This window comes from Bombina bombina, chromosome 4 (genome assembly GCF_027579735.1).
Source record: "Bombina bombina isolate aBomBom1 chromosome 4, aBomBom1.pri, whole genome shotgun sequence".
Taxonomy (NCBI): Eukaryota; Metazoa; Chordata; class Amphibia; order Anura; family Bombinatoridae; genus Bombina; species Bombina bombina.
The window spans coordinates 1,107,090,900-1,107,113,272 of NC_069502.1; the positions used below are offsets into that span (position 1 = coordinate 1,107,090,900).

A 22,373-nucleotide genomic window follows, 5' to 3' on the forward strand; every position below is an offset into this window, starting at 1 on the left:
TAATTGGAATGTAACTATATCCCTCTAAACACTGTGAAAAACATCTATTATCAGTGTTCATGAAAATCAACATAATGATTGTTTATATGCTGACATTGGTATTTAAATTAACAAGGCTAAAGCTGTGCATTGTAGAAAAACTAGTGTTGTAACCAAAAAAAATGCTTAATTGATCATATAATAACAATTTTGTCTTGTAGTGAGTTCTTTTAGATTATTTTTGTTCAAGTGTAAAATTGTAGTGTGAATTAACAAATGGTAAATATAATATTTTCTTTCCTATGGCATGGAGAGTCCACAACTTTAATCCAATTACTAGTGGGACACATAACTCCCGGCCAGCAGGAGGAGGCAAAGAGCACCCAGCGAAGCTGTTAAGCGTAACCTCCCCTACCCATAATCCCCCAGTCATTCTCTTTGCTTTTGTCAATGGAGGATGTGCGAAGATGGTGTCTGAAGATATTTAATCTTTTTATGGGTACTTTTCCCTGCAAGCATGGATTGGGGCTATGCTGTTTACATGTCAATCTCTTTAGTAAGCGTAATGGTGGCTCTTAGCAGTTAGAAAGCGGCGAGGTTGTCTTTGCTTTATTTCTAACATTTTTGCTACCCCTTTATAGAAAGCCAGGGTTGGTTACTCTTTATTTCTTTTTCTGAAGGTCCTGGATAGAGAGTGGAGTGTCTATCACACCTTAGAAGCTGTTCCTGCCCTGCAGATGGATCCACAGGTAAGTGCATTTGCCTTCTAGGTATTGAAGGACAGCACTTTGTAGGTTAATTCCTCTAGTGGATTTACTCTTCAGACCGTTTTAACCTTAGTTTGGATTAACAGTTAGGGCAGTTTTTTTTGGCAGGCACTCGCATGTGTACGTTAAGGGGTTAATTTCCTGATGAGACTTAATAAGAGACTTATTAACTTATGAGGCTGGTCTGAAGGGTTATAAGTATTTGCTTTATTATGCAGCAAGGTTTTTTTGTCCCTATTATGTAAGAAGGGTGTATTATATAAGAAGGGATATAGTGCTTGGAAATCTTTTCTAATTACTACACAGTCAGAACCGCACACTTTTCTGTGGTGCAGTTTCTTTTCAGAGTCCGATCATGTGACGTTCCGCTCTTCTGTTTTACTCATAGTTGAGCGGAGTTAGTATCGCAATGAAGCGATCGCGTAGCCTTCTTTGTGTAGACTAGTTGGATCGAGCAGGATCTATTTGACAGCTTGCTTAGCCTGATAGTTTATTCCGACAGCGGATCGGATGCATGAGTGTCTCCTTGCAGTTTCTAGTGAGGTCCTGGTGCGGTAAGATTCCTCAGCTTGCTGAGATATAGAGGTATTTTTTTAAATTACAACTCTGTCTTTTTCTTATTTTGCTGCTATCAGTTGCTAGTGGCTGATTTATTTACCGGACTGCTTAAATTATTATTTTTATATTTAAGATTTGGGAATCAATTTTGTGGTTATGGACCCAGACTAAATTATTACTATTTCCTTTGATACATGTTTGCTTTGTCTGGAGGCCAAGGTTGTTCCCCCTGTGCAATTTCTTTGCCACTTGCTTATCTAAGACCCTTAAGTTTAAAGACAATTACTGCCTTCTGAGCCATATGTCTCTCAGGACAATGCTGTTTAGTATATGCCTCAGTTTTCTCCTCAGACGTCCCAAGCTCTGATTGTCTCCCATGCAGTGCACTGCGGTTCCTCTCAACCTCCTGGGGGTGTTTATTTGCCAGTAGATTTTGCTGCGCAAATAACTTCTGCGGTGTCTGCAGCTTTATCTGCTTTCCCTACTTCAGGTAAGCGTAAGAGGAAATCTAAACATATTTCTGCTGGTAAGGTTTCTGACCCCTCTAATCTGCGCTGGTCAACCTTTCCCAAATGTCTGATGGGGAGGATACTTCAGTAGCTTCTGAAGGTGAGATCTCAGACTCTGACACGATGGGGGAAAAATCTTCAGAATCTGAAGAAGGTAATTTCAGATTTAAGCTTAAACATCTCCGGTTGCTACTGAAGGAGGTTCCAGCTACTTTGGACGACTCTGAACCTCTGATTGCTATCAACCCTAAAAAGTCTACTAAACTTAATAGAGTTTATGATTTTCCCTCATCTGTGTAAGTTTTTCCTTTTCCAGACAAGATGTCTGAAATTATAGTTCAGGAATGGGATAAGCCAGGGATTCCTTTTTCCCCTTCCCCTGTTTTTAAAAAGATGTTTCCTGTTGCTAACTCCATTCGTGACTTGTGGCACACTGTGCCTAAAGTAGAAGGAGCCATATCTACTCTAGCAAAAAGAACTACAATTCCTATAGAGGATAGTTGTTTTTTTAAGGATCCCATGGATTAGAAGCTAGAGGCTTACTTAAAAAAAGATGTACATCCATCAGGATTTAAAGTGGCAAACTGCGGCATGTATTGTTACGGTTGCCGGAGCAGCATCTTATTGGTGCAATGCCTTATCTGAGCTGATTTCAGAAGAGACTACTCTAGAGGAGATCCAAGATAGGATCAAGGCTCTTAAACTGGCCAATACCTTTATCTGCGATACTAACATGCAGGTAATTAGACTGGGAGCAAAGATGTCTAGCTTCACTGTTCTAGCTCACCAAGCTCTGTGGTTAAAATCTTGGTCGACTGATGTAACTTCAAAGGCCAAGCTTTTGTCTTTGCCTTATAAAGGTAAAACTGTATTTGGTCCTGGTCTGGCAGAAATCATTTCCGAGATTACGGGTGGAAAGGGATCTTTCTTCTGTTATGTGTGATCAGTCCACGGGTCATCATTACTTCTGGGATATAACTCCTCCCCAACAGGAAATGCAAGAGGATTCACCCAGCAGAGCTGATATAGCTCCTCCCCTCTACGTCAGTCCCAGTCATTCTCTTGCACCCAACAACTAGATAGGATGTGTGAGAGGACTATGGTGATTATACTTAGTTTTTATGACTTCAATCAAAAGTTTGTTATTTTACAATAGCACCGGAGCGTGTTATTACTTCTCTGGCAGAGTTTGAAGAAGAATCTACCAGAGTTTTTTACTATGATTTTAACCGGAGTAGTTAAGATCATATTACTGTTCTCGGCCATCTGAGGGAGGTAAAAGCTTCAGATCAGGGGACAGCGGGCAGATGAATCTGCATTGAGGTATGTAGCAGTTTTTATTTTCTGAATGGAATTGATGAAAAAATCCTGCCATACCGTTATAATGACATGTATGTATACACTTCAGTATTCTGGGGATGGTATTTCACCGGAACTACTCTGTTAAAGGTCACTAATCCTTTTAATAAGTATTTGTCATGTTAAACGTTTTTGCCGGAATGTAGAATCGTTTACATTGCTGAGGTACTGAGTGAATAAATATTTGGGCATTATTTTCCACTTGGCAGTTGTTTGCTTTAATTGTGACAGTTTCGTTTCTCTTCACTGCTGTGTGTGAGAGGGAGGGGCCGTTTTTGGCGCTCTTTGCTACGCATCAAAAATTTTCAGTCAGCTACTCTTATATTTCCTGCATGATCCGGTTCATCTCTGACAGATCTAAGGGGTCTTCAAACTTCTTTGAAGGAAGGTATATTCTCTCAGCAGAGCTGTGAGAATTCTTATATTGACTGTGAATAAAGACGTTACTCTGTATTTTATTTCAAATTTAATTATTGTTATTTTACTAATGGGAACAAAACCTTTGCTAAAAGTTGTGTTGTTTTAAAGTTTGATGCTATAACTGTTTTTCAGTTCATTATCTCAACTGTCATTTAATCGTTTAGTACCTCTTTGAGGCACAGTACGTTTTTGCTAAAAAAGATTATAACCAGGTTGCAAGTTATTGCTAGTGTGTTAAACATGTCTGACTCAGAGAAAGATATCTGTGTCATTTGTTCCAATGCCAAGGTGGAGCCCAATAGAAATTTATGTACTAACTGTATTGATGCTACTTTAAATAAAAGTCAATCTGTACAATGTGAACAAATTTCACCAAACTGCGAGGGGAGAGTTATGCCGACTAACTCGCCTCACGCGGCAGTACCTGCATCTCCCGCCCGGGAGGTGCGTGATATTATGGCGCCTAGTACATCTGGGCGGCCATTACAGATAACATTACATGATATGGCTACTGTTATGACTGAAGTTTTGTCTAAATTACCAGAACTAAGAGGCAAGCGCGATCACTCTGGGGTGAGAACAGAGTGCGCTGACAATACTAGGGCCATGTCTGATACTGCGTCACAGCTTGCAGAGCATGAGGACGGAGAGCTTCATTCTGTGGGTGACGGTTCTGATCCAAACAGATTGGATTCAGATATTTCAAATTTTAAATTTAAATTGGAGAACCTCCGTGTATTACTAGGGGAGGTCTTAGCAGCTCTCAATGATTGTAGCACCGTTGCAATACCAGAGAAACTGTGCAGGTTGGATAAATACTTTGCGGTACCGGCGAGTACTGACGTTTTTCCTATACCTAAGAGATTAACTGAAATTGTTACTAAGGAGTGGGATAGACCCGGTGTGCCGTTCTCACCCCCTCCAATATTTAGAAAAATGTTTCCAATAGACGCCACCACTCGGGACTTATGGCAAACGGTCCCTAAGGTGGAGGGAGCAGTTTCTACTTTAGCTAAGCGTACCACTATCCCGGTGGAGGATAGCTGTGCTTTTTCAGATCCAATGGATAAAAAATTAGAGGGTTACCTTAAGAGAATGTTTGTTCAACAAGGTTTTATATTGCAACCCCTTGCATGTATCGCGCCGATTACGGCTGCGGCAGCATTTTGGATTGAGTCTCTGGAAGAGAACCTTAGTTCATCTACGCTAGACGACATTATGGACAGGCTTAGAGTCCTTAAACTAGCTAATTCATTCATTTCGGAGGCCGTAGTACATTTAACCAAACTTACGGCTAAGAACTCAGGATTCGCCATACAGGCACGTAGGGCACTGTGGCTAAAATCCTGGTCAGCTGATGTTACTTCTAAGTCCAAATTACTTAATATACCTTTCAAGGGGCAGTCTTTATTTGGGCCCGGTTTGAAAGAAATTATCGCTGACATTACAGGAGGTAAGGGCCACGCCCTACCTCAAGACAAAGCCAAAACTAAGGCTAGACAGTCTAATTTTCGTCCCTTTCGGAATTTCAAAACAGGAGCAGCATCAACCTCCACTGCACCAAAACAGGAAGGAGCTGTTGCTCGTTACAGGCAAGGCTGGAAACCTAACCAGTCCTGGAACAAGGGCAAACAGGCCAGGAAACCTGCTGCTGCCCCAAAGACAGCATGAACCGAGAGCCCCCGATCCGGGACCGGATCTAGTGGGGGGCAGACTTTCTCTCTTCGCCCAGGTCTGGGCAAGAGATGTTCAGGATCCCTGGGCGCTAGAGATCATATCTCAGGGATACCTTCTAGACTTCAAATTATCTCCCCCAAGAGGGAGATTTCATCTGTCAAGGTTGTCAACAGACCAGATAAAGAGAGAAGCGTTTCTACGCTGCGTACAAGATCTGTTATTAATGGGAGTGATCCATCCGGTTCCGCAGTCGGAACAAGGACAAGGGTTCTACTCAAACCTGTTTGTGGTTCCCAAAAAAGAGGGAACTTTCAGGCCAATCTTAGATTTAAAGATTCTAAACAAATTCCTAAGAGTTCCATCGTTCAAAATGGAAACTATTCGGACAATCTTACCCATGATCCAAAAGGGTCAGTACATGACCACAGTGGATTTAAAAGATGCTTACCTTCACATACCGATTCACAAAGATCATCACCGGTATCTAAGGTTTGCCTTCCTAGACAGGCACTACCAGTTCGTAGCTCTTCCATTCGGATTGGCTACGGCCCCAAGAATCTTCACAAAGGTTCTGGGTGCCCTTCTGGCGGTACTAAGACCGCGAGGGATTTCGGTAGCTCCGTACCTAGACGACATTCTAATACAAGCTTCAAGCTTTCAAACTGCCAAGTCTCATACAGAGTTAGTTCTGGCATTTCTAAGGTCGCATGGATGGAAAGTGAACGAAAAGAAGAGTTCTCTTTTTCCTCTCACAAGAGTTCCATTCTTGGGGACTCTTATAGATTCTGTAGAAATGAAGATTTACCTGACAGAAGACAGGTTAACAAAGCTTCAAGATACATGCCGTGTCCTTCATTCCATTCAACACCCGTCAGTAGCTCAATGCATGGAGGTGATCGGCTTAATGGTAGCGGCAATGGACATAGTACCTTTTGCACGCCTACACCTCAGACCGCTGCAATTGTGCATGCTAAGTCAGTGGAATGGGGATTACTCAGATTTGTCCCCTACTCTGAATCTGAATCAAGAGACCAGAAATTCTCTTCTATGGTGGCTTTATCGGCCACACCTGTCCAGGGGGATGCCATTCAGCAGGCCAGACTGGACAATCGTAACAACAGACGCCAGCCTACTAGGTTGGGGCGCTGTCTGGAATTCTCTGAAGGCTCAGGGATTATGGAATCAGGAGGAGAGTCTCCTTCCAATAAACATTCTGGAATTGAGAGCAGTTCTCAATGCCCTTCTGGCTTGGCCCCAATTAACAACTCGGGGGTTCATCAGGTTTCAGTCGGACAATATCACGACTGTAGCTTACATCAACCATCAGGGAGGGACAAGGAGCTCCCTAGCAATGATGGAAGTATCAAAGATAATTCGCTGGGCAGAGTCTCACTCTTGCCACCTGTCAGCAATCCACATCCCGGGAGTGGAGAACTGGGAGGCGGATTTCTTGAGTCGCCAGACTTTTCATCCGGGAGAGTGGGAACTTCATCCGGAGGTCTTTGCCCAAATACTTCGACGTTGGAGCAAACCAGAGATAGATCTCATGGCGTCTCGCCAGAACGCCAAACTTCCTCACTACGGGTCCAGATCCAGGGATCCGGGAGCGATTCTGATAGATGCTTTGACAGCACCTTGGAACTTCGGGATGGCTTATGTGTTTCCACCCTTCCCGCTGCTTCCTCGATTGATTGCCAAAATCAAACAGGAGAGAGCATCTGTGATTCTAATAGCGCCTGCATGGCCACGCAGGACTTGGTATGCAGATCTAGTGGACATGTCATCCTGTCCGCCTTGGTCTCTACCTCTAAGACAGGACCTTCTGATACAGGGTCCATTCAAACATCAAAATCTAACTTCTCTGAAACTGACTGCTTGGAAATTGAACGCTTGATTTTATCAAAACGTGGTTTTTCTGAGTCGGTTATTGATACCCTGATACAGGCTAGGAAGCCTGTTACCAGAAAGATTTACCATAAAATATGGCGCAAATACCTATACTGGTGTGAATCCAAACGTTACTCCTGGAGTAAGGTTAGGATCCCTAGGATATTGTCCTTTCTACAAGAAGGTTTAGAAAAGGGTTTATCAGCCAGTTCATTAAAGGGACAGATTTCAGCTCTGTCCATCTTGTTACACAGACGTCTGTCAGAATATCCAGACGTCCAGGCTTTTTGTCAGGCTTTAGCTAGGATCAAGCCTGTGTTTAAAACCGTTGCTCCGCCATGGAGTTTAAACTTAGTTCTTAACGTTTTACAGGGTGTTCCGTTTGAACCCCTTCATTCCATTGATATAAAATTGTTATCTTGGAAAGTTCTGTTTTTAATGGCTATCTCCTCGGCTCGAAGAGTCTCTGAGTTATCAGCATTACATTGTGATTCTCCTTATCTGATTTTTCACTCAGACAAGGTAGTTCTGCGTACTAAACCTGGGTTCTTACCTAAGGTAGTCACTGACAGGAATATCAATCAAGAGATTGTTGTTCCATCCTTGTGTCCAAATCCTTCTTCAAAGAAGGAACGTCTTCTACACAATCTGGACGTAGTTCGTGCCCTCAAGTTCTACTTGCAGGCAACTAAAGATTTTCGCCAAACTTCTTCCCTGTTTGTCGTTTATTCTGGACAGAGGAGAGGTCAAAAAGCTTCTGCTACCTCTCTCTCTTTTTGGCTTCGTAGCATAATACGTTTAGCCTATGAGACTGCTGGACAGCAGCCTCCTGAAAGAATTACAGCTCATTCCACTAGAGCTGTGGCTTCCACTTGGGCCTTTAAGAATGAGGCCTCTGTTGAACAGATTTGCAAGGCTGCAACTTGGTCTTCGCTTCATACTTTTTCCAAATTTTACAAATTTGACACTTTTGCTTCTTCGGAGGCTATTTTTGGGAGAAAGGTTCTTCAGGCAGTGGTTCCTTCTGTATAATGAGCCTGCCTATCCCTCCCGTCATCCGTGTACTTTTGCTTTGGTATTGGTATCCCAGAAGTAATGATGACCCGTGGACTGATCACACATAACAGAAGAAAACATAATTTATGCTTACCTGATAAATTCCTTTCTTCTGTTGTGTGATCAGTCCACGGCCCGCCCTGTTTTTAAGGCAGGTAAATATCTTTTAAATTATACTCCAGTCACCACTTCACCCTTGGTTACTCCTTTCTCGTTGATTCTTGGTCGAATGACTGGGACTGACGTAGAGGGGAGGAGCTATATCAGCTCTGCTGGGTGAATCCTCTTGCATTTCCTGTTGGGGAGGAGTTATATCCCAGAAGTAATGATGACCCGTGGACTGATCACACAACAGAAGAAAGGAATTTATCAGGTAAGCATAAATTATGTTTTCCTACCTCAGGACAAGAAGAATAGACCTAAGGGTCGCAAGAATTCTAATTTACCTCCTAAATCAGCATGAAGCGTCCGCCCCTATCCAAATTTGGATCAAGTGAGGGGCAGGCTTTCTCTTTATCAGCAAGCTTGCATACACAATGTCCCAGATCTATGTGCGGTGGACATAGTATCCCAGGGTTACAGAATAGGATTCAAGTCTAGCCCTCCAAGGGGCAGATTTCTCCTGTCAAGACTATCCACAAACCAGGTAAAGAGGGAGGACTTCTTAAACTGCGTAGAGGACCTATCCTCCCTGGGAGTAATTGTTCCAGTTCATGTAGAGGAACATGGTCAAGCATTCTATTCATATCTCTTTGTGGTTCCCAAAAAAGAGGGAATTTTCCTTCCCTTACTAGACCTAAAGTGCCTCAACAAATTCCTCAGAGTTCCTTCCTTCAAGATAGAAACTATTCATTCCATTCTTCCATTGGTTCAGGAAGATCAGTTTATGACGACCATAGACCTGAAGGACGCGTATCTTCATTTTCCCATTCACAGAGATCATCACCAGTTTCTGAGGTTTGCCTTTTTTGGAAAAGCATTTCCAGTTTAGTGCACTTCCGTTTGGTCTTGCCACGGTTCCCAGAATATTCTCAAAGGTTCTGGGGGCCTTTTTGGCGGTGGTTAGATCTCAGGGAATTGCGGTGGAGCCTTACCAAGACGACATCTTGGTTCAGGCGTCATCTTTTCAACTAGCAAATTCTCATACAGATATGTTATCTTTTCTATGTTCCCACGGATGGAAAGTGAATCTGGAAAAAGAGTTCCCTTGTTCCAGCTACAAGGGTGTGTTTCTTAGGGACAATCATAGATTCCCTGTTAATGAAGATTTTCCTGATGGATGTCAGAAAATCCAAACTTCTTGTTTCGTACCTTTCTCTCCAGTTTGCTATTTGTCCTTCAGTGGCTCAATGCATGGAGGTGATTGGTCTGATGGTTGCCTCCATGGACATCATTCCTTTTGCTCGATTCCATCTGAGACCTCTGCAACTATGCATGCTCAGTCAATGAAACGGAGACCATTCAGATTTATCGCAGAGGATAGATCTGGATCCCCTAACAAGAGACTCTTTCTTGTGTTGGATTTCACAGGAACATCTGTCTCGGAGCACTTGCTACCTGAGACCTTCCTGGGTGATTTCTGACTACAGACGCCAGCATGTTAGGCTGGGGAGCAGTTTGGGGCTCTCCCAAAGCTCAGGGCCTGTGGACTTGAGAGAAGTCTTCTCTTCCCATAAACATCTTGGAGTTGAGCGCAATCTTCAATGCCTTGACAGCTTGGCCTCATTTATCTTTAGTCTGGTTTATCATATTCCAGTCGGAAAAACATCACCTCAGTGGCTTACATCAATCACCAGGGAAGAACTCAGAGTTCCTTGGCCATGAAGGAGGTGACTCGCATTCTGCAGTCGGCGGAAGCTCACGATTGTCTCCTATCTGCCATCCACATTCCAGGAGTGGACAACTGGGAGGTGGATCTTCTGAGCACACTTTTCATCCCGGGGAGTGGGCTCTCCATCCAGAAGTGTTCTCAAGTGGGAGGGTTCTGGAGTTGGATCTGATGGCGTCTCATTAAAACGCCAAGCTTCCAAAGTACGGTTCAAGGCCAAGAGATCCTCAGGCCGCTCCGTTTTTTTCTCCCTCCACTATTTATTGCTCGTATCAAACAGGAAAGAGTATCTGTAATTCTAATAGCTCCTGCATGGCCTCGCAGGATCTGGTTCGCGGATCTGGTGAGGATGTCATCTCTTTCACCTTGGAGGTTACCTCTGAGGAAGGACCTTCTATTTAGGGTCCATTCCTCCATCCAAATCTGGATTCTCTGAAGCTGACTGCATGGAGATTGAACGCCTAGTTTTGTCTAGACTTGGTTTTTCTGAGGCGGTCATTAATACCATGCTTCAGGCTTGTAAACCTGTTACTTGCAGGATTTACCATAAGGTATGGAGTAAATACCTTTATTGGTGTGAATCTAAGGGTTTCTCCTGAGCCGGGTGAGGATTCCCCGTATTTTTTCCTTTCTTCAGGATGGTCTGGAGAAAGGGTTGTCAGTCAGTACTCTGAAGGGTCAGATATCTGCACTGTCTATTCTTTTGCACAAACGTCTGGCTGATTTGCCAGATGTTCAAGCTTTCGTTCAGGCCCTGGTCAGAATCAGGCCTGTGTTTAAACTTGTTGCTCCTCCTTCAAATCTTAACCTTGTGCCTAAAGTTTTGCAGCAGGCTCCATTTGAGCCGATGCATTCAGTTGATATTAAATTATCTTGGAACGTTTTGTTTGGTCTTGCTATTTCTTCTGCTCGCAGAGTGTCTGAACTTCCGGCTCTGCAGTGTGATTCCCTGTACCTTATTTTTCATGCAGATAAGGGGGTCCTTCGTACTAAGTTGGGTTTTCTCCCTAAGGTTGTATTGGATCGAAACATTAATCAAGAAATTGTTGTTCCTCCTTTCTCCAACATAGGTGTGTCCGGTCCACGGCGTCATCCTTACTTGTGGGATATTCTCTTCCCCAACAGGAAATGGCAAAGAGCCCAGCAAAGCTGGTCACATGATCCCTCCTAGGCTCCGCCTACCCCAGTCATTCTCTTTGCCGTTGTACAGGCAACATCTCCACGGAGATGGCTTAGAGTTTTTTAGTGTTTAATTGTAGAGCATGAGAACGCTGATGATATGGTTTCTGAAGGGCCCCTACACCAGTCTGAGGGGGCCAGGGAGGTTTTGTCTGAGGGAGAAATTTCAGATTCAGGAAACATTTCTCAACAAGCTGAACCTGATGTGATTAATTTTAAATTTAAGTTGGAACATCTCCGCGCTCTGCTTAAGGAGGTGTTATCCAATTTGGATGATTGTGATTATCTGGTCATTCCAGAACCACTATGTAAAATAGAAAAGTTCTTAGAGGCCCCGGGGCCCCCCGAAGCTTTTCCTATATCCAAGCGGGTGGCGTACATTGTTAGTAAAGAATGGGACAGGCCCGGTATACCTTTAGTACCTTCCCCCATATTTATAATATTGTTTTCCTATAGTCGACCCCAGAAAGGACTGATGGCAGACAGTCCCCAAGGTCGAGGGGGCGGTTTCTACTCTACACAAGCGCGCCACTATACCCATAGAAGATAGTGTGCTTTCCAAGATCCTATGGATAAAAAATTAGAAGGTCTGCTGAAGATGTTTGTTCAGCAAGGTTCCCTTCTACATCCAATTGCATGCATTGTCCCTGTCACTGCAGCCGCGTGTTTCTAGTTTGATGAGCTAGGAAAGGCGATTATTAGTAATTCTTCTTCTTATGAGGAGATTATGGACAGAATTCGTGCTCTTAAATTGGCTAATTCTTTCACCCTAGACGCCGCCTTGCAATTGGCTAGGTTAGCGGCGAAAAAATTCTGGGTTTTGCTATTGTGGCGCAGAGCGCTTCGGTTAAAATCTTGGACAGCGGATGCGTCTTCCAAGAACAAATTGCTTGACATTCCTTTCAAGGGGAAAACACTCTTTGGCCCTGACTTGAAAGAGATTATCTCTGATATCACTGGGGGCAAGGGCCACGCCCTTCCTCGGGATAGGTCTTTTCAAGACCAAAAATAAACCTAAGTTTAAGCAGGAAGGTAATACTTCTCAAGCCAATCCAGCCTGGAGACCTATGCAAGGCTGGAACATAGGAAAGCAGGCCAGGAAACCTGCCACTGCTACCAAGACAGCATGAAATGCGGGCCCCCGATCCGGGACCGGATCTGGTGGGGGGCAGACTCTCTCTCTTCGCTCAGGCTGGGGCAAGAGATGTTCTGGATCCTTGGGCGTTAGAAATAGTCTCCCAAGGTTATTCTCTGGAGTTCAAGGGGCTTCCTCCTAGGGGGAGGTTCCACAGGTCTCAGTTGTCTTCAGACCACATAAGAAGACAGGCATTCTTACATTGGGTAAAAGACCTGCTAAAAATGGGAGTGATTCATCCTGTTCCATTAGGAGAACAAGGGATGGGGTTCTACTCCAATATGTTCATAGTTCCCAAAAAAGAGGGAACGTTCAGACCAATCTTCGATCTCAAGATCTTGAACAAGTTTCTCAAGGTTCCATCGTTCAAGATGGAAACCATTCGAACACTTCTTCCTTCCATCCAGGAAGGTCAATTCATGACCAAGGTGGATTTCAAGGATGCGTATCTACATATTCCTATCCACAAGGAACATTATCGGTTCCTAAGGTTTGCATTCCTGGACAAGCATTTCCAGTTCGTGGCGTTTTCTTTCGGATTAGCCACTGCTCCTAGGTTTTTCTCATAGGTACTAGGGTCCCTTCTGGCGGTGCTAAGACCAAGGGGCATTGCTGTAGTACCTTACTTGGACGACATTCTGATTCGAGCGTCGTCCCTTCCTCAAGTATAGGCTCACACGGACATTGTCCTGGCCTTTCTCAGATCTCACGGATGGAAAGTGAACGTGGAAAAGAGTTCTCTATCTCCGTCAACGAGGGTTCCCTTCTTGGGAACTATAATAGACTCCTTAGAAATGAGGATTTTTCTGACAGAAGCCAGAAAAACAAAACTTCTAGACTCTTGTCGGATACTTCATTCCGTTCCTCTTCCTTCCATAGCGCAGGGCATGGAAGTGATAGGTTTGATGGTAGCGGCACTGGACATAGTTCCTTTTGTGCGCATTCATCTAAGACCATTACAACTGTTCATGCTCAGTCAGTGGAATGGGGACTATTCAGACTTGTCTCCGAAGATACAAGTAAATCAGAGGACCAGAGACTCATTCCGTTGGTGGCTGTCCCTGGACAACCTGTCACAAGGGATGACCTTCTACAGACCAGAGTGGGTCATTGTCACGACCGACGCCAGTCTGATGGGCTGGGGCGCGGTCTGGGGATCCCTGAAAGCTCAGGGTCTTTGGTCTCGGGTAGACTCTCTTCTACCGATAAATATTCTGGAACTGAGAGCGATATTCAATGCTCTCAAAGCTTGGCCTCAGCTAGCGAGGGCCAAGTTCATACATCAACCATCAGGGGGGAACAAGGAGTTCCCTAGCGATGGAAGAAGTGACCAAAATCATTCTATGGGCGGAGTCTCACTCCTGCCACCTGTCTGCTATCCACATCCCAGGAGTGGAAAATTGGGAGGCGGATTTTCTGAGTCGTCAGACATTGCATCCGGGGGAGTGGGAACTCCATCCGGAAATCTTTGCCCAAGTCACTCAACCGTGGGGCATTCCAGACATGGATCTGATGGCCTCTCGTCAGAACTTTAGAGTTCCTTACTACGGGTACAGATCCAGGGATCCCAAGGCGGCTCTAGTGGATGCACTAGTAGCACCTTGGACCTTCAAACTAGCTTATGTGTTCCCGCCGTTTCCTCTCATCCCCAGGCTGGTAGCCAGGATCAATCAGGAGAGGGCGTCGGTGATTTTGATAGCTCCTGCGTGGCCACGCAGGACTTGGTATGCAGATCTGGTGAATATGTCATCGGCTCCACCATGGAAGCTACCTTTGAGACGAGACCTTCTTGTTCTAGGTCCGTTCGACCCACTCCAGCTGACTGCTTGGAGATTGAACGCTTGATCTTATCAAAGCGAGGGTTCTCAGATTCTGTTATTAATACTCTTGTTCAGGCCTGAAAGCCTGTAACCAGAAAAATTACCACATAATTTGGTATATCTGTTGGTGTGAATCTGCAGGATTCCCTTGGGACAAGTTAAGATTCCTAAGAGTCTATCCTTCCTTCGAGAAGGATTGGAAAAAGGATTATCTGCAAGTTCCTTGATGGGACAGATTTCTGCCTTGTCCGTGTTACTTCACAAAAAGCTGGCAGCTGTGCCAGATGTTCTAGCCTTTGTTCAGGCTCTGGTTAGAATCAAGCCTGTTTACAAAATTTTGACTCCTACTTGGAGTCTCAACCTAGTTCTTTCAGTTCTTCAGGGGGTTCCGTTTGAACCCTTACATTCCGTTGATATTAAGTTATTATCTTGGAAAGTTTGGTTTTGGTTGCAATTTCTTCTGCTAGAAGAGTTTCAGAATATCTGCTCTGCAGTGTTCTTCTCCTTATCTGGAGTTCCATGCAGATAAGGTGGTTTTGCGTACTAAACCTGGTTTTCTTCCAAAAGTTGTTTCTAACAAAGACATTAACCAGGAGATAGTTGTACCTTTCTTTGTGTCCTAATCCAGTTTCAAAGAAGGAACGTTTGTTGCACAACTTGAATGTAGTTCGTGCTCTCAAATTTTACTTAGCAGCTACTAAGGATTTCAGACAAACTTTGTCTTTGTTTGTTGTTTATTTTGGTAAACGGAGAGGTCAAAAAGCAACTTCTACCTCTCTCTCCTTCTGGATTAAAAGCATTATCCGATTGGCTTATGAGACTGCCGGACGGCAGCCTCCTGAAAGAATCACAGCTCACTCCACTAGGGCTGTGGCTTCCACATGGGCCTTCAAGAACGAGGCTTCTGTTGATCAGATATGTAGGGCAGCGACTTGGTCTTCACTGCACACTTTTACCAAATTTTACAAGTTTGATACTTTTGCTTCTTCTGAGGCTATTTTTGGGAGAAAGGTTTTGCAAGCCGTGGTGCCTTCCATTTAGGTGACCTGATTTGCTCCCTCCCTTCATCCGTGTCCTAAAGCTTTGGTATTGGTTCCCACAAGTAAGGATGACGCCGTGGACCGGACACACCTATGTTGGAGAAAACAGAATTTATGTTTACCTGATAAATTTCTTTCTCCAACGGTGTGTCCGGTCCACGGCCCGCCCTGGTTTTTTTTAATCAGGTCTGATAATTTATTTTCTTTAACTACAGTCACCACGGTACCATATGGTTTCTCCTATGCAAATATTCCTCCTTAACGTCGGTCGAATGACTGGGGTAGGCGGAGCCTAGGAGGGATCATGTGACCAGCTTTGCTGGGCTCTTTGCCATTTCCTGTTGGGGAAGAGAATATCCCACAAGTAAGGATGACGCCGTGGACCGGACACACCGTTGGAGAAAGAAATTTATCAGGTAAACATAAATTCTGTTTTTTGTCCTAATCCTCCTTCTCAGAAAGAATGTCTGTTGCATAACCTAGATGATGTGCGTGCTCTAAAATTTTACCTCTAAGCAACTAAAGTTTTTCGGCAGTATTCTTCCCTGTTTGTGGTTGTCTCTGGCAAGCGTAAAGGTCAGAAGGCACTTCTACTACCCTTTCCCTCTGGTTAAGAAGTGTAATCCGTTAAGCTTATGAGACTGCTGGACAGCAGCCTCTTGAGAGAATTATGGCTCATTCCACTAGGGCTGTCTCCTCATCCTGGGCTTTCAAAAATGAAGTCTCTGTGGAGCAGATTTGCAAGGCGGCAACATGGTCCTCTTTGTATACTTTTTCCAAATTCTACAAATTTGATACTTTAACCTCGGCCGAGGCCTCTTTTGGAAGAAAGGTTCTTCAAGTGGTGGTGCCTCCTGTTTAGGTCCGCCTGCCTTGTTCTCCCTCCCTTTTAATTCTGTGTCCTCTAGCTTGGATATTGGTTCCCACTAGTAATGGAATGAAGTCGTGCCATAGGAAAGAAAATAGAAAAGTCCTATTGAGGGAACATATGTTCCTTCAATAGGACTTTTCTGCTCATCATCTTTCTCGACAAGAGTGGGGCCTGCTTCAGTTTGATCCACCTCCTCTCTTGCATGAGCACACCTCCCTAGGACATTTTCGGTGTCCTAGCAATATCAACCTACAGGAAAGAAAACAAAATTTATGCTTGCCTGATAAATTTCTTTCTTTCTGGGCATGAAGAGTCCACAACCCCACCCTCATTTTAGTTCAGCATTTTTATTTTTAGTAAACCTCAGGCACCTCTATACCCTTGTGTTTCTTCTTTTTCCATTTTCCTTCGGCTGAATGACTGGGGATTATGGGTAGGGGAGGTTACGCTTAACAGCTTTGCTGGGGTGCTCTTTGCCTCCTCCTGCTGGCCATGAGTTAGGTGTCCCACTAGTAATTGTAATGAAGTTGAAGACTCTACATGCCCGGAAAGAAAGACATTTATCAGGTAAGCATAAATTTTGTTTTTATAAAGAAAAAAAAAAATCAGTTGGGCTATGTGAGAAGAAAACGGCATCATAAGCAAAGAAAGTGATTTAACTCAAAATTAAAAAACAAAAAAGTATACATACATACATACACACACACACACACACACACACACACACACACAAATATAAATAAATATATATATATATATATAAACATAAACATATGTGCACACACAAACATACATAAATACTGGAGTATGGTGTACTTAGTCAATTATGTAGTATACAGAAGGCATAGTAGTAGTATAAAATAATGTTCTAAGGAGAAAAGGACAACAGGGTCTTTATAGTTCAGGACGTCTCAATTGAAACTATGAAAAGGAGAAAAAAAATAGTCCAAATTTGTTCAAAGTTTAATAGGGAAGGCATTAATGCAACAATACTCTACCCAGCTAGACTTAGGGTACAATTTCAAGGAGAAGTTAAGATTTTAAATACTAGACAAGGGGCAGAGGCATTCGCAGCAGAATATTTTAAATAACAGTTTAAAATCCAAGGCAGAATGTGTGTAAATGTATCAACAGTTCAGTCCTTCTGGATGGGAATATTATTTTGGGGGTGTTTCTCGATTTGTTACTAACTGGTATTTCTCCAACATAGGTGTGTCCGGTCCACGGCGTCATCCTTACTTGTGGGATATTCTCTTCCCCAACAGGAAATGGCAAAGAGCCCAGCAAAGCTGGTCACATGATCCCTCCTAGGCTCCGCCTACCCCAGTCATTCTCTTTGCCGTTGTACAGGCAACATCTCCACGGAGATGGCTTAGAGTTTTTTAGTGTTTAACTGTAGTTTTTTATTATTCAATCAAGAGTTTGTTATTTTGAAATAGTGCTGGTATGTACTATTTACTCAGAAACAGAAAAGAGATGAAGATTTCTGTTTGTATGAGGAAAATGATTTTAGCAACCGTAACTAAAATCCATGGCTGTTCCACACAGGACTGTTGAGAGCAATTAACTTCAGTTGGGGGAACAGTGTGCAGTCTCTTGCTGCTTGAGGTATGACACATTCTAACAAGACGATGTAATGCTGGAAGCTGTCATTTTCCCTATGGGATCCGGTAAGCCATGTTTATTACGATCGTAAATAAGGGCTTCACAAGGGCTTATTTAGACTGTAGACTTTTCTGGGCTAAATCGATTCATTATTAACACATATTTAGCCTTGAGGAATCATTTTATCTGGGTATTTTGATATAATAATATCGGCAGGCACTGTATTAGACACCTTATTTCTTAGGGGCTTTCCCAAAGCATAAGCAGAGTCTCATTTTCGCGCCGGTGTGGCGCACTTGTTTTTGAGAGGCATGGCATGCAGTCGCATGTGAGAGGAGCTCTGATACTTAGAAAAGACTTTCTGAAGGCGTCATTTGGTATCGTATTCCCCTTTGGGTTTGGTTGGGTCTCAGCAAAGCAGATACCAGGGACTGTAAAGGGGTTAAAGCTTAAAACGGCTCCGGTTCCGTTATTTTAAGGGTTAAAGCTTCCAAATTTGGTGTGCAATATTTTTAAGGCTTTAAGACACTGTGGTGAAATTTTGGTGAATTTTGAACAATTCCTTCATGTTTTTTCGCAATTGCAGTAATAAAGTGTGTTCAGTTTAAAATTTAAAGTGACAGTAACGGTTTTATTTTAAAACGTTTTTTTGTACTTTCTTATCAAGTTTATGCCTGTTTAACATGTCTGAACTACCAGATAGACTGTGTTCTGAATGTGGGGAAGCCAGAATTCCTATTCATTTAAATAAATGTGATTTATGTGATAATGACAATGATGCCCAAGATGATTCCTCAAGTGAGGGGAGTAAGCATGGTACTGCATCATTCCCTCCTTCGTCTACACGAGTCTTGCCCACTCAGGAGGCCCCTAGTACATCTAGCGTGCCAATACTCCTTACTATGCAACAATTAACGGCTGTAATGGATAATTCTGTCAAAAACATTTTAGCCAAAATGAACCCTTGTCAGCGTAAGCGTGGCTGCTCTGTTTTAGTTACTGAAGAGCATGACGACGCTGATATTAATATCTCTGAAGGGCCCCTAACCCAATCTGAGGGGGCCAGGGAGGTTTTGTCTGAGGGAGAAATTACTGATTCAGGGAACATTTCTCATCAGGCTGAATCTGATGTGATTACATTTAAATTTAAGTTGGAACATCTCCGCATTTTGCTTAAGGAGGTATTATCCACTCTGGATGATTGTGAAAAGTTGGTCATCCCAGAGAAACTATGTAAAATGGACAAGTTCCTAGAGGTGCCGGGGCTCCCAGAAGCTTTTCCTATACCCAAGCGGGTGGCGGACATTGTTAATAAAGAATGGGAAAGGCCCGGTATTCCTTTCGTCCCTCCCCCCATATTTAAAAAATTGTTTCCTATGGTCGACCCCAGAAAGGACTTATGGCAGTCAGTCCCCAAGGTCGAGGGAGCGGTTTCTACTTTAAACAAACGCACCACTATACCCATAGAGGATAGTTGTGCTTTCAAAGATCCTATGGATAAAAAATTAGAAGGTTTGCTTAAAAAGATGTTTGTTCAGCAGGGTTACCTTCTACAACCCATTTCATGCATTGTCCCTGTCACTACAGCTGCATATTTCTGGTTTGATGAACTGATAAAGGTGCTCGATAGTGATTCTCCTCCTTATGAGGAGATTATGGACAGAATCAATGCTCTCAAATTGGCTAATTCTTTCACTCTAGACGCCACTTTGCAATTGGCTAGGTTAGCGGCTAAGAATTCTGGGTTTGCTATTGTGGCGCGCAGAGCGCTTTGGTTGAAATCTTGGTCGGCTGATGCGTCTTCCAAGAACAAGCTACTAAACATTCCTTTCAAGGGGAAAACGCTGTTTGGCCCTGACTTGAAAGAGATTATCTCTGATATCACTGGGGGTAAGGGCCACGCCCTTCCTCAGGATCGGCCTTTCAAGGCAAAAAATAGACCTAATTTTCGTCCCTTTCGTAAAAACGGACCAGCCCAAAGTGCTACGTCCTCTAAGCAAGAGGGTAATACTTCTCAAGCCAAGCCAGCTTGGAGACCAATGCAAGGCTGGAACAAGGGAAAGCAGGCCAAGAAACCTGCCACTGCTACCAAGACAGCATGAAATATTGGCCCCCGATCCGGGACCGGATCTGGTGGGGGGCAGACTCTCTCTCTTCGCTCAGGCTTGGGCAAGAGATGTTCTGGATCCTTGGGCGCTAGAAATAGTCTCCCAGGGTTATCTTCTGGAATTCAAGGGACTTCCCCCAAGGGGGAGGTTCCACAGGTCTCAGTTGTCTTCAGACCACATAAAAAGACAGGCATTCTTACATTGTGTAGAAGACCTGTTAAAAATGGGAGTGATTCATCCTGTTCCATTAGGAGAACAAGGGATGGGGTTCTACTCCAATCTGTTCATAGTTCCCAAAAAAGAGGGAACGTTCAGACCAATCTTAGATCTCAAGATCTTAAACAAATTTCTCAAGGTCCCATCGTTCAAGATGGAAACCATTCGAACTATCCTTCCTTCCATCCAGGAAGGTCAATTCATGACCACGGTGGATTTAAAGGATGCGTATCTACATATTCCTATCCACAAGGAACATCATCGGTTCCTAAGGTTTGCATTCCTGGACAAACATTACCAGTTTGTGGCGCTTCCTTTCGGATTAGCCACTGCTCCAAGGATTTTCACAAAGGTACTAGGGTCCCTTCTAGCGGTGCTAAGACCAAGGGGCATTGCAGTAGTACCTTACCTGGACGACATTCTGATTCAAGCGTCGTCCCTCCCTCGAGCAAAGGCTCACACGGACATCGTCCTGGCCTTTCTCAGATCTCACGGCTGGAAAGTGAACGTGGAAAAGAGTTCTCTATCCCCGTCAACAAGGGTTCCCTTCTTGGGAACAATTATAGACTCCTCAGAAATGAGGATTTTTCTAACAGAGGCCAGAAAAACAAAACTTCTGGACTCTTGTCGGATACTTCATTCCGTTCCTCTTCCTTCCGTAGCTCAGTGCATGGAAGTGATCGGGTTGATGGTAGCGGCAATGGACATAGTTCCTTTTGCGCGCATTCATCTAAGACCATTACAACTGTGCATGCTCAGTCAGTGGAATGGGGACTATACAGACTTGTCTCCAAAGATACAAGTAAATCAGAGGACCAGAGACTCACTCCGTTGGTGGCTGTCCCTGGACAACCTGTCACGAGGGATGACATTCCGCAGACCAGAGTGGGTCATTGTCACGACCGACGCCAGTCTGATGGGCTGGGGCGCGGTCTGGGGATCCCTGAAAGCTCAGGGTCTTTGGTCTCGGGAAGAATCTCTTCTACCGATAAATATTCTGGAACTGAGAGCGATATTCAATGCTCTCAAGGCTTGGCCTCAGCTAGCGAGGACCAAGTTCATACGGTTTCAATCAGACAACATGACGACTGTTGCGTACATCAACCATCAGGGGGGAACAAGGAGTTCCCTAGCGATGGAAGAAGTGACCAAGATTATTCTATGGGCGGAGTCTCACTCCTGCCACCTGTCTGCTATCCACATCCCGGGAGTGGAAAATTGGGAAGCGGATTTTCTGAGTCGTCAGACATTGCATCCGGGGGAGTGGGAACTCCATCCGGAAATCTTTGCCCAAGTCACTCAACTATGGGGCATTCCAGACATGGATCTGATGGCCTCTCGTCAGAACTTCAAAGTTCCTTGCTACGGGTCCAGATCCAGGGATCCCAAGGCGGCTCTAGTGGATGCACTAGTAGCACCTTGGACCTTCAAACTAGCTTATGTGTTCCCGCCGTTTCCTCTCATCCCCAGGCTGGTAGCCAGGATCAATCAGGAGAGGGCGTCGGTGATCTTGATAGCTCCTGCGTGGCCACGCAGGACTTGGTATGCAGATCTGGTGAATATGTCATCGGCTCCACCTTGGAAGCTACCTTTGAGACGAGACCTTCTTGTTCAGGGTCCGTTCGAACATCCGAATCTGGTTTCACTCCAGCTGACTGCTTGGAGATTGAACGCTTGATTTTATCGAAGCGAGGTTTCTCAGATTCTGTTATCGATACTCTTGTTCAGGCCAGAAAGCCTGTAACTAGAAAGATTTACCACAAAATTTGGAAAAAATATATCTGTTGGTGTGAATCTAAAGGATTCCCTTGGGACAAGGTTAAGATTCCTAGGATTCTATCCTTCCTTCAAGAAGGATTGGAAAAAGGATTATCGGCAAGTTCCCTGAAGGGACAGATTTCTGCCTTGTCGGTGTTACTTCACAAAAAACTGGCAGCTGTGCCAGATGTTCAAGCCTTTGTTCAGGCTCTGGTTAGAATCAAGCCTGTTTACAAACCTTTGACTCCTCCTTGGAGTCTCAATTTAGTTCTTTCAGTTCTTCAGGGGGTTCCGTTTGAACCCTTACATTCCGTTGATATTAAGTTATTATCTTGGAAAGTTTTGTTTTTAGTTGCAATTTCTTCTGCTAGAAGAGTTTCAGAATTATCTGCTCTGCAGTGTTCTCCTCCTTATCTGGTGTTCCATGCAGATAAGGTGGTTTTACGTACTAAACCTGGTTTTCTTCCAAAAGTTGTTTCTAACAAAAACATTAACCAGGAGATTATCGTACCTTCTCTGTGTCCGAAACCAGTTTCAAAGAAGGAACGCTTGTTGCACAATTTGGATGTTGTTCGCGCTCTAAAATTCTATTTAGATGCTA

At 44.0% G+C, this 22,373-nt stretch overlaps 1 protein-coding gene across 1 annotated transcript in view; it reads left to right on the forward strand.

Moving 5' to 3' along the window:
• Positions 1-22,373, forward strand: part of UBR2 (ubiquitin protein ligase E3 component n-recognin 2) — a 689,885-nt gene that overhangs the window by 233,044 nt on the left and 434,468 nt on the right.